Raw genomic sequence first — 11824 nt, 5'->3', positions numbered from 1 at the left:
CAGAATCAAAATGGAGAATATTGCTGCTAGGATGGAGACCATTGCAGAGTGCATTACCAAGATTCTCTTCGAAGGTGTTACAAGTCGAACAACCTCAAGGAGATTTAACAATGTTCAGCCAGTCCTCTGCTTGAGAAAGTATGAATCTCCTCACCAAAACGACATGAGGGACTTAACTGATGCAAACTTGCTTCTCTCTTATGCTTTGTGTCTCCACATTTCTGCACATAACCAGAATTTTTGCATCCGTCATCTGTAGGGCTCAGCAATTTTCAAAATGTCAGCTTTCGACATACTAGTTACAATTGGAAAACCATTTCAGGTACATAATAAGTTATTAACACCAAGCTTGCTGCATGGTGTCAACACCTTATGTATAGTATGGCTGGTTGTTTTGGCAGCGTTGTCTAATGAATCATTTCACATTTTGTTAAGGATTGGTGCCATGGAGAGTTCAAGACTGCCCTTGGGGAGATGAGATGACCCAAGTCATTCGTTATCCCTAGAGTACATGTGTTCTCCTCAGGTATTGTCACCTGAGCCTGACTGCGGAGCAAAGCCTGTCTCTTTAATGGATCAAATACTAGTAGAGATTGTTCTTGCCATTCTATACAAAGTCTGGCTTTGCATTTTCTCCTAGCTTGCATATGGTGTGCTTCTTTTGCTTGTACAAAGGAGCGGTAGACGATTGCAGCTCCATAGTTACCCACATCGACAGGGATCGAGTGGTCATACCAGAAGGTTTGCAGTCTGCAAAGACAATCAAAGGCCAATATTGGTCGTATACACAAAAAGCATCAGCCAGGTATTTGAGTGTTGGTTTTAATCTGTGTGCTCAAGTTACTTCATACGATTTTTTTTTGCCTCTTGGATGAGGTGGTCATTGCTTTCCCTCTGTCCAAATGAGTGATTTTAGAGGATGCTTCTCCCATCCTCGTGTGTTTGTCATGTAAATTTGATGATTTTTTAAAATCAATTATTATTATTATTATTATATATTGATAAATATTCAATGTTTATCATTCGGTTAATTTTGAAGGCGATCGATCTAGTTTATAGAAAGTTTCTATCGATCACTAAAGTAAATCAGGAAGCATAGATAGATGATGACAAATGTATTCAAAGTTATAAAATTTTTAAAATTTTAAAGTGTAATGTACCATGCATTGTTTAATTTTATTTTTCACCTTTTTGTAATTGGATGTTCAATTCTTACGAGTTGATTAATCTTGAAATGGACGGTCCGATATATTCTGTCTATTAAGTAAATTTAAAAAGCATGATAATTCTTAACATAATAATTTAACATCATCAATATATTATATGGGAATTAAATCTTAATTATTTAAGAATGCACCATGTCTCTTAGTTAGCATCAGATTTTCAATGTACGAAAATCTTAATTATTTAAGAATGCACCATGTCTCTTAGTTAGCATCAGATTTTCAATGTACGATCCATTGAGTATGAGATGATCGATTCGGTTCTTTAAAATTTTTTATCAATCATGATCATCAAAATAAATTAAAAAATAGTTGAATGATGCATTAATCTAGCATTTTTTAGATCATCACGTATTAAAAAAAAATCTATTAACTTATCAAAATTGAAAAATATTCTATCGCTAGACCATTCACTGCATCATAAGAGGCAGTATGTCTCGTGTAAAAGATAAAATTCATTATTTTAACGATTTTACAAGATTGATTCTATGATCGTATAAATTGAAAAATTACTGCATGCTGTCACATCGAAATCTTAAAGCTGATCAAGGGATCGTCACAAGAATCAAAGAAAAATTATCAGGCGATAGAATTTTTTAATTTTGAGAATATTGATCAAGATATATGAGATTTACCAATTGAATGAAAGAAATCCAAAGAATCCCAAGAAAAGCAGGATAGAAGTATTACTTCGCGCTAGAGTTAGAGTAACCCTGCTCGCAGCCTATTGACGGATCTTCAACATCGAAAGCATGATCTTCAACATCGACGCCTGACTGTACGCGCCGGACTCCGGTGAAAGTGAACCCTGCTCGAAGGCGCCCTTTGACGGATCCCACCGCCGCCCGAGAAGCGTGCCCCTGGAGAGGAACTCGTGCGCGAGGAAGCCGGCCCGAGCTCGCTTGGATTCCGCCACGGATTGGGCCTCCTCCTGATCGTGGCCCTTCTGCTTCCCCGATGAGACAAGCTTCTTCTCTGGTTCGCTCAGCATCCTGGCCCTCCCTCCCGCCACGTGAAACGAACCAAGTGAAATCAAAATACAGTGTACCACCAGCCGAAAAAAAAATAGGGGCAGCGTCGGCAGAGGAAAGATCGACAGGATCTTGATTTCTTCGCCGCGAAGGCAGCCGTCGTCGAACGAGAAGCGGAAGGAGAAGAATTGGGGAGATTAGCGAAGCTAGGTCGAGCCTCCTTATATAGAGTCCATAAACTCCCCTTTGTGTTTACGAAAATTACGCTAGTGCCATAAACTCTGATCAGCCGTGGAGGCGAACGTGTAGCGTGGGGCTGCATGTGTAGCGTGGGGCCATGCAGGAAGTTGCGTTACTTGGATAGAACCCGAAAATCAGTGCGTACGTAAGCTGATGATTAAAACTCATTGCGTATACTAACGCGGGCAACGGCATGGCAGAAGGCATGGAAAGAAAAACGTTTGGTTAATTAGGTTCATATCATTCGAGGCCTTTTTTATTTTTAAACAAATTTACTCTTAATTTTAAACAATTTTATTTCTTTAAATCTTAAAATCTACTTGTTATTTTAAAAGACGCGCAAAATTAAAACGATCATAAAATAACATTAAAGAGAAATTTTATTAAGATAATTTTAATGAACGATCATATTATATATGGTCAAGATAACCATTCGACTCTTTTTTTTCTTTAAAATAATATTTTCAAGACACTTTCAAATTTCTAGTTTGTAAGACGTTGAAAACACTTTTATACAGAAGGAGAAACAAAAGATATAAATGGGGATAACAATTCTAAAATTGGATGAGTACGAATAGAGAAAAGAAGATCTATTTATAGGAATAAGATTAGTTGAATAGGCACAATGAAAGGGTTATAATCCTTTGTTTAAATTTCAAAATAAAGGGGTGTCTTTTGAAGATGTCTTTTGGGTGAGAAGCTCATTTGGCTTTGTGTCTGGGACAAAGCAGCTCACTTGTGGGTCTGTTTGGTTGCTGTCCAAACACGGTGTTTGTTAGCCCATTAAGTCGATTTGGGCTTCATAGTTGTTTCTTTGTGAGGAGCGTAGCTGATCAATCTGAGCTAGTTGAGACCGGGAGATTCATGCACTAGATTCTCATTGATTTTTTATATATATATTTTTATATTTTACATTATATAATACATTGTCTCAAACGAGAAATATGTGAATACTTGCAATACGGGCATAGGACATTAACAGTTACATATAAAAATGAAACGCTAATAAATATCTCCAAAATATAATCAGATTCTAATCGAAACATGATTTTACATTTTCCGGATGAAAAAAATATAAACATTAGAAATATAATGCAAACTCCACCTGTGATAAGTTTACCTTATCATTGCCGGTCCCAAGCCCAGTTAAAGGAGGATTGCGTTAGGTTGCCAGCCAGCGTTAAACTAAGGCAAACACTCATGAATAGATCCATTAAACTATTGTGTTAATGCTAGGATGTTCTCCGGAAGGAACGCGTTGCAGGGTCCGATTGTAACGTCTCGGCAAGGACCGCTACATCTCCATGAGAACTTGGGTGTAGTGTTAAATGAGCAAAAGTTCTCACACCATAGGTTGGGTAAGAATAAAAATTATAGGAAAATTAATAGTCTAAGATTTGAAACATGGAATATAGGAACTCTTACTGGTAAAACAATGGAGGTAGTAGATACGATGATTAGGAGAAGAATTAGTATTTTGTGTGTACAAGAAACAAAATGGGTAGGCGAAAAGGCAAAGTTGATAGAGAACTCGGGTTATAAGTTATGGTACACAGGAAAGAGTAAAACAAGAAATGGAGTTGGTGTTATTGTAGATAGTTCGTTAAAGGATGAAGTTGTAGGAGTAAATAGAAAGGGGGATAGGAAGAGGGATAGAAAGCGGGAATAATAAATTGCAAATTGACTTTCTTATGGTTAGGAAGAGGGATAGAAAGATTTGTAAAGATTGTAAGGTCATTCCTGGAGAAAGTTTAACTACCCAACATAGGTTAGTAGTATTGGATATACGTCTTAAGCATAATATCCATAAAAAGAAAATATATACTACTCCTAGAATTAAGTGGTGGAAGTTGAAGGATAAGAAACAAAACATATTTAAGGAGAAGGTAGAAGAACAAGTATTAGGTGAAGTATACGGTGACCCTACTACGACATGTGATAAGATGGTATCAAAGTTGAAAATAATAGCCAAGAATATACTCGGCGAGTCAAAGGGGCATGTACCACCAAGTAAAGAATCTTGGTGGTGGAATGAGAAAGTACAGGAAAAAGTGAAGGAAAAACGAATAGCCTATAAGAAATTATATATTTGCAAGAATGAAAAAAATTTAAAAAAATATACATTAGCTAAGAAAGAGGCTAAAAAAGCAGTGAATGAAGCCACTACAAAAATAAGGGTATTTAGCAACAAACTTTTGCGACGAATAAAATTCGTCGCAAAATTGGGACAAATTTTGCGACAAAAAAGGAATTTGTTGCTAATTTGGAACGAAATTTGCGACAAAAATATTTTTGTTGCAATAATTGCGATGACCTATATTTGTCGCAAAATTTGTCGCAAATTTGCGACAAATTTAATTATTCGTCGCAAATTTGCGACGAAATAACATGTTCGTCGCTAAATTTGGCGATCCCGGCAAAATAAAATACCCGGACCCATTTGATTTGGCGACGAATTTGATTCGTCGCATTTGTGATTCGTTTCGTCGCAAATTTTGCGACGAATTAATGAGTTCGTCGCAGATATTGCGACGAATCATGAATTCGTCGCAATATTTGCGACAAAACAGGATATTTGTCGCCAAATTTGCGCGACGAAAATTGCGACTAAAGGTTATTCGTCGCTAAATTTGGCGATTCCGCCACAACTTACCTAGCCGGGACCCACTTGATTTGGCGACGAATTCATGATTCGTCGCCAAATTGGCGACGAATCATGAATTCGTCGCAAAATTTGGCGACGAATATACTTATTCGTCGCCAATTTGGCGACGAATAATAGGATTCGTCGCCAAATTTGGCGACGAAATTTGCGACGAATATGTATTCGTCGCAAAAGCCCTAACTTAAAATTTTCGCCGATCCCCTTCTCCCCCCCCCCTCGCGATTTTTCTCTCCTTTCGCTTCTGCGCAGCGCTCGCAATCCGGCGATTTCTCGGCTTCCAGCTCCTCCGGCGACGGCAAACTCCTCCGGCGACGAATCCACTCCTTGCTCGAAGGTAAGATCTCATTTTTTTTCCTTTTTCGCTGTTCTTTTTCGCTTGTGGGGCTGGAAAGGGGTGGTCGGCCGGGTTGCTGGAGCTCGCCGGCCAGCAGCGCTAGGGTTGCTGGTGCTGGCCGGCGGCGGCGCGGCGGGCGTTGGTGGGCGGCGTGGCGCCGGCCCGTTGGCTGCAGAGGGTGTGTTGGCGCGCAGGTGTGGCGGCGGCCGTTGGTGTGGCCGGCGGCGGCGGGCGTTGGTGTGGCCGGCGGCGGCCAGCCACTGGTGGGGTGCTGGCCGGCCAATGGTGGGTGCTGGCCGGCCACAGTGGGAGGGGGGGTTAGGTTTACATTAGGGTTAGGGTAATTAGATTATGTTTTTAGGGTTTAATTAGATTAGTGGTTAAGTTTAGGGTTAGGGTTAGGGTTAGTGATTAGTGATTGATGTTTAGGGTTAGGGTTATTGAATAGCATTAGGGTTAGGGTTAATTAGGGTTTGTGATTGATGTTTAGGGTTAGGGTTATTGAATAACATTAGGGTTTAGGGTTAGTGTTAGTGATTGATATTTAGGGTTTGGGTTATTGAATAGGATTAGGGTTTAGGGTTAGGGTTAGTGTATCTTAATTTATTTATTTTTAATATAGTTTAAGTAATTATCTTGGTTATATAATATAACATTGTTATTATTTTATTGTGCAGGTTCTACTTTGAGGTGTGAAGGTCCTACGCATACTCCTGCGTTCACGTGTTGTAAGTATAAATTTTTTATTATTAATTGATATATATCCATGATTACTATCTTTTCTATTTAACTATAGTGATCGGAATTACATGATATTTTTATTTGTGCAAAAAAAATGCCATGTAATTTTCGATCATCTGTAGTTAAATAGATCAAGTAATTATGGACATTTCGTTGTTTTATATATTTTATGGTTGTTATAGAGGTTAATTATGAAATGTTTTGTATGTCTTATGATATGTTAGGTTTATGTTTTATATGTCATAGTTGTTGTTTATGTAATTAGGTTTATGTTTTATATGTTATAGTTTTGTTTATTAATTTATTAAATTGAAAACAGGAAATTAAAAATGCAGAATGAAAGGGGTTGGATGTATAGAAAGAACAAACCTAACCGTAAAGGTTTAACTGATGAATATATTGTTGGAATGGAACAATTTTTGGAATTTGCAACCTCTCATGTTGAATTTATGGATGGAGAAAAGATAAGATGTCCTTGTAGAAAATGTCATAATGGTAAATTTTTACAATGTGACAAGGTTCGCGAACATCTTTGTAGATTTGGTTTTACTCCGAATTATTATAATTGGACATGCCATGGTGAACCATTTATACCTGACGAGGATTATTATGGACAAAATATACAAGCGTCAGTGAGTGGTGATCAAAGTGCTTATAACCAATTCAATCCATATCAGAGTTCAGGAAGTCATAATTTATTTTCTGATCCGAGTTTTGCAAGCTCTAGTTGTCCTCCAACAGATGAACAAATATTTTCTGCTTATACATCACCATTTGAAGGGGTACAAGAACAAAATGTTTATGAGAATTTAAATAATCAGACATATCAACAATTTCAAGAAATGCTAAGTGCTGCAGATGAACCTGTGTGGGCTGGTTGTGACACTCACACTCAATTATCTCTGCAAGATTATTGAATGTAAAAGCTGAGCATAATGTGTCTGAAAATTGTTTTAATGATTTTGTTCAAGTTATGGGAGAGGCACTTCCGCGTGATCACAACTTGCCTACTGATTTTTATAGTATGAAAAAACTTGTGAAAGACTTAGGTCTTCCGGTGGAAAGGATTGATGCTTGTAGAGATGGTTGTATGATATATTGGGGAGAAGATCAAGATGCAGATGTTTGCAAATTTTGTAATCAAGCTAGGTACAAGAGAAGCAATAAGCCTCAACAACGACGTAAAGCATACAGTCAGCTATTTTATTTGCCTTTGACTCCTAGGTTACAAAGACTATATGCATCAGAAGCAACTGCTGAACATATGACTTGGCATGCAAATCATCAAACAGAAGATGATCTAATGTGTCATCCATCAGATGCAGAGGCATGGAAAAATTTTGATAGAACATATCCAGAATTTGCAACTGAAATTCGGAATATAAGATTGGGTTTATGTGCTGATGGATTTGCTCCTTTTGGTAAATCAGGTAGAAATTATTCATGTTGGCCAGTTATATTAACTCCGTATAATCTGCCACCTGGGATGTGTATGAAAACACCGTATATGTTTTTAACATTGGTTGTGCCTGGCCCTCAAAATCCGAAAAAGTTAATTGATGTTTACATGCAACCACTGATTGCAGAGCTGAAACAATTATGGAATGATGGTTGTCCTACATATGATATTCATACTAATCAGACGTTTGTAATGAAGGCTGCACTGCTTTGGACGATAAATGATTTTCCAGCTTATGGCATGTTATCAGGATGGAGTACTGCAGGAATTTTAGGATGTCCAATATGTATGGAAAGATCCAAATCATTCAGATTGAAACATGGAAGGAAAGCCAGCTATTTTGATTGTCATAGACAATTTTTACCAGCAAATCATAAATTCAGGAGGAATAAAGATGAATTCACTAAAAATAGAGTTGAAAGAACACCTCCACCAATGAGATTATCAGGTCAACAGCTTTGGTACAGAGTTTATAACTTTCCTTCTGTTATTGAAGATCCACATGGTACTATTTATGAATATGGGAGCACACATAAATGGACTAAACGGAGTATATTTTGGGAGCTACCGTACTGGTACAGTCATTTACTACATCATAATCTAGATGTGATGCATATTGAGAAAAATGTTTTTGATAATCTGATAAATACAGTCATGGATATCCCTGGAAAAACAAAAGATAATTTGAATGCAAGAAAAGATATGCGACTGATTTGTAAAAGACCCAGTCTTGATGTCGATGAAAATAGTAGGGGGCCAAAGCCAAAGGCAATTTATACATTAAATAGAGAGCAGAGACGTATTGTTTGTGAATGGCTAAAATCTTTGAAATTTCCAGATGGTTATGTCTCTAATATTGGAAGATGTGTTGATTTGAAAGAATACAAATTAATTGGTATGAAAAGTCATGATTGTCATATATTCATGGAAAGACTTATTCCTATTGCATTTAAGGAGCTGTTACCAAATTTTGTCTGGGCTGCAATTTCAGAGTTAAGTATTTTCCTTCACGATCTTTGCTCAACAGTTTTGAGACATTCACACATGGAGACTTTAGAGAAAAATATTCCAATCATTTTGTGCAATTTAGAAAGGGTTTTTCCACCGTCATTTTTTGACTCCATGGAACATCTTTTGGTTCACTTGCCATATGAGGCTAAAGTTGGAGGTCCTGTCCATTATCGATGGATGTATCCATTTGAAAGGTACTATTTTAAATTTCGAATAATGACTAAATATTTATTGATCTTAATTATTTTATATTTTGGTTTATAATCTGATTTCTTATATGATAAGCAGATTTTTATATCATTTGAAGAGAAAGGTTAAAAATAAAGCACATGTTGAAGCCTCTATTGTCAATGCATATATCGTCGAGGAAGTAACAACTTTTGCATCATATTATTTTGAGCCTCACGTTAAAAGCAAAAGGCAGAGGCCAGGAAGAAATGATGAAGGTCCTATTGATCAAAATTTAAAGTCATTTTCAATTTTTAACTATCTTGGTCGACCAAGTGGACAATGTAAGGAGAGATATTTAACTGGTCAAGAATGGCGTGCAGCTCAGACATATATTTTACTGAATTGTCCAGAAGTCACGCCATATTTCGAGTAAGTATATATTTTTTATGTTGGTAATATCTTATATTTTGGCACATGTGTGACTGTCATTTAATTTTATTGTAGGATTTTTCAACAATTATATTCTGAAATGTCGGCACAAGACTTTGATCGATATTGTGATGAAGAATTTGCACCGTGGTTCAAATCATATGTAAGTAGTAGTCAATCTAAATTTATACTATCATTTATATATATACATATGACAATTTTCAGCATATTTCATAAATGGATATATTTTTCATACTCAGGAATATGGAATGGGAAAAAGTACAATGAATAGTGGAGTATGTGTTCAGTCATCAGAAAATGACAGAGCCAGTGCAAGCAATGATTTTTATGGTTTGCTGGATGAAATTATAGAGATAGAATATCCCGGACCAGAAATGAAAGTTATTTTGTTTATGTGTCGGTGGTTTGACCCAGTTAGAGGAATGAAGGTGCATCCACAGTACAAGTTGGTTGAAATAAATCATAAAAGGTTTTATAAACGATATGAACCATTTGTGTTGGCACAACAAGCTATTCAGGTATTCTATGCTTCGTATCCTAGTTTGAGACGTGACAAAATTGATTGGTGGGTTGTATGTAAAACTAAAGCACGGTCAAAAATATTGTAATTAATGTTGATGCAAGTGAACTTAATGAAAATATTAATGATGACAACTGACGAGCGACGACGACGACGATGACGACGACGACGATGATAACGAAGATGATGACGACGATGATAATGACAATGAAAATGAGGATTTTGATTTTATATAAAAAATCAGCACTTTTATAAATATGGTAAGGGAATTTTTATGAGTAATTTAGTTTTATTTGGCATATTTATATAACTTGTTGCTTATTTACTTGTTTATACACTGTCGTCTTAATAAATATTTTAATTAACTGTTGATGCATGTTTTTTTTTCTTAATTACAGGTCATATTATTTACAATGTACGCGGCGAGTTGCGGGTCCAACGGGTCCGATCCGGCGGCCGACGGTGGTCGGACGGCGATGAACGGGCGACGGAAGCGCGCGGACGTCGGAGGGTCACACACGGAGCGCGTAGGAACCCGTCGCTCAGCATAGCAAAACTCTCTCTCTCTCTATATATCTATACAACTTATGGTGGGATGGATTAAGTCGTCAGAAACTCATCATATGGTAGAGCGAGACGGACCGACCTATCAACTTGGCGGATTGAAAATTTTTTAACTCAACCCAACCTAAGACGGATTGTGGGTTAGACGAGTCAATCTACGAATCTGTCAAAAAATAAAAAATATATAACATATTAAAATTTTAAATTTAAATTGTAGTTTAAAGCAATCAAGAAATTTTTAAATTTAGATTGTGATTTAAATAGATCAAGCCCACAAATTCATTGAATTTTCTCTTTTAATTTAAAATTTTGAAGAAAATGATAAATTTTTTCTCTTAAATTATATTTAATATCATCATTAAAATTAACTTAAGAATATTTCTTAAAATTCTAATTTCAACAAACTTTAATGCTTAAATTATTATTATTAAATGATAAAACATAGATTACTAAATATATTGAATAATTTAAAGACCCCTATCAAATACCATATATATTCCAAAATATATTGAATAAATTTGACGAGTTGTCTGCCTAAATAAATATGTTGGATCCTGTTTAAACATCATTTATATAAATAGACATACTTATCCATATGGAAACAAACTTACACAGCTATAATTGATTGATAAAACATCCAAAACAAAAATGATGCTACACTGGGGCAGCAACTCTATTGCTAAAATTATTTTAAAACACAGTGCTAGGTTCAAGGAAAACTAGATTCCTTGTTGGGATTGCATAGGTATTGATTAGATTCCACTTCATCTGAAAAATCCTTAGAACTTGAATTATTTTGTGGCTTGTTTTTTCAGAACCCTATTCTTGTTGTTTTCCCCAACTCTGAGAAATACTATAATCCAGTCAAAAGTCAGCTAGTTCTGTCGTTGCATGCAAACTAAGATTTGAATGATGCTGAATTGTTTTTTCAGAATCAAAATGGAGAATATTGCTGCTAGGATGGAGACCATTGCAGAGTGCATTACCAAGATTCTCTTCGAAGGTGTTACAAGTCGAACAACCTCCAGGAGATTTAACAATGTTCAGCCAGTCCTCTGCTTGAGAAAGTATGAATCTCCTCACCAAAACGACATGACGGACTTAACTGATGCAAACTCGCTTCTCTCTTATGCTTTGTGTCTCCACATTTCTGCACATAACCAGAATTTTTGCATCCGTCATCCGTAGGGCTCAGCAATTTTCAAAATGTCGGCTTGCGACATACTAGTTACAATTGGAAAACCATTTCAGGTACATAATAAGTTATTAACACCAAGCTTGCTGCATGGTGTCAACACCTTATGTATAGTATGGCTGGTTGTTTTGGCAGCGTTGTCTAATGAATCATTTCACATTTTGTTAAGGATTGGTGCCATGGAGAGTTCAAGACTGCCCTTAGGGAGATGAGATGACCCAAGTCATTCGTTATCCCTAGAGTACATGTGTTCTCCTCAGGTATTGTCACCTGAGCCTGA

General features: G+C 36.5%; 1 pseudogene; it reads left to right on the top strand.

Moving 5' to 3' along the window:
* The first annotated feature begins 6503 nt into the window (after positions 1-6503).
* On the top strand, positions 6504-11537 carry LOC141812722 (uncharacterized; annotated as a pseudogene).
* The last annotated feature ends 287 nt before the right edge of the window (positions 11538-11824 follow it).

Source organism: Curcuma longa, chromosome 19, assembly GCF_044706935.1.
Source record: "Curcuma longa cultivar G26 ecotype Majalengka, Jawa Barat chromosome 19, ITB_CL_G26_1.1, whole genome shotgun sequence".
Taxonomy (NCBI): domain Eukaryota; kingdom Viridiplantae; phylum Streptophyta; class Magnoliopsida; order Zingiberales; family Zingiberaceae; genus Curcuma; species Curcuma longa.
Note: the sequence above shows the minus strand (reverse complement) of the source record. Positions and strands in the feature narration are given on the sequence as shown.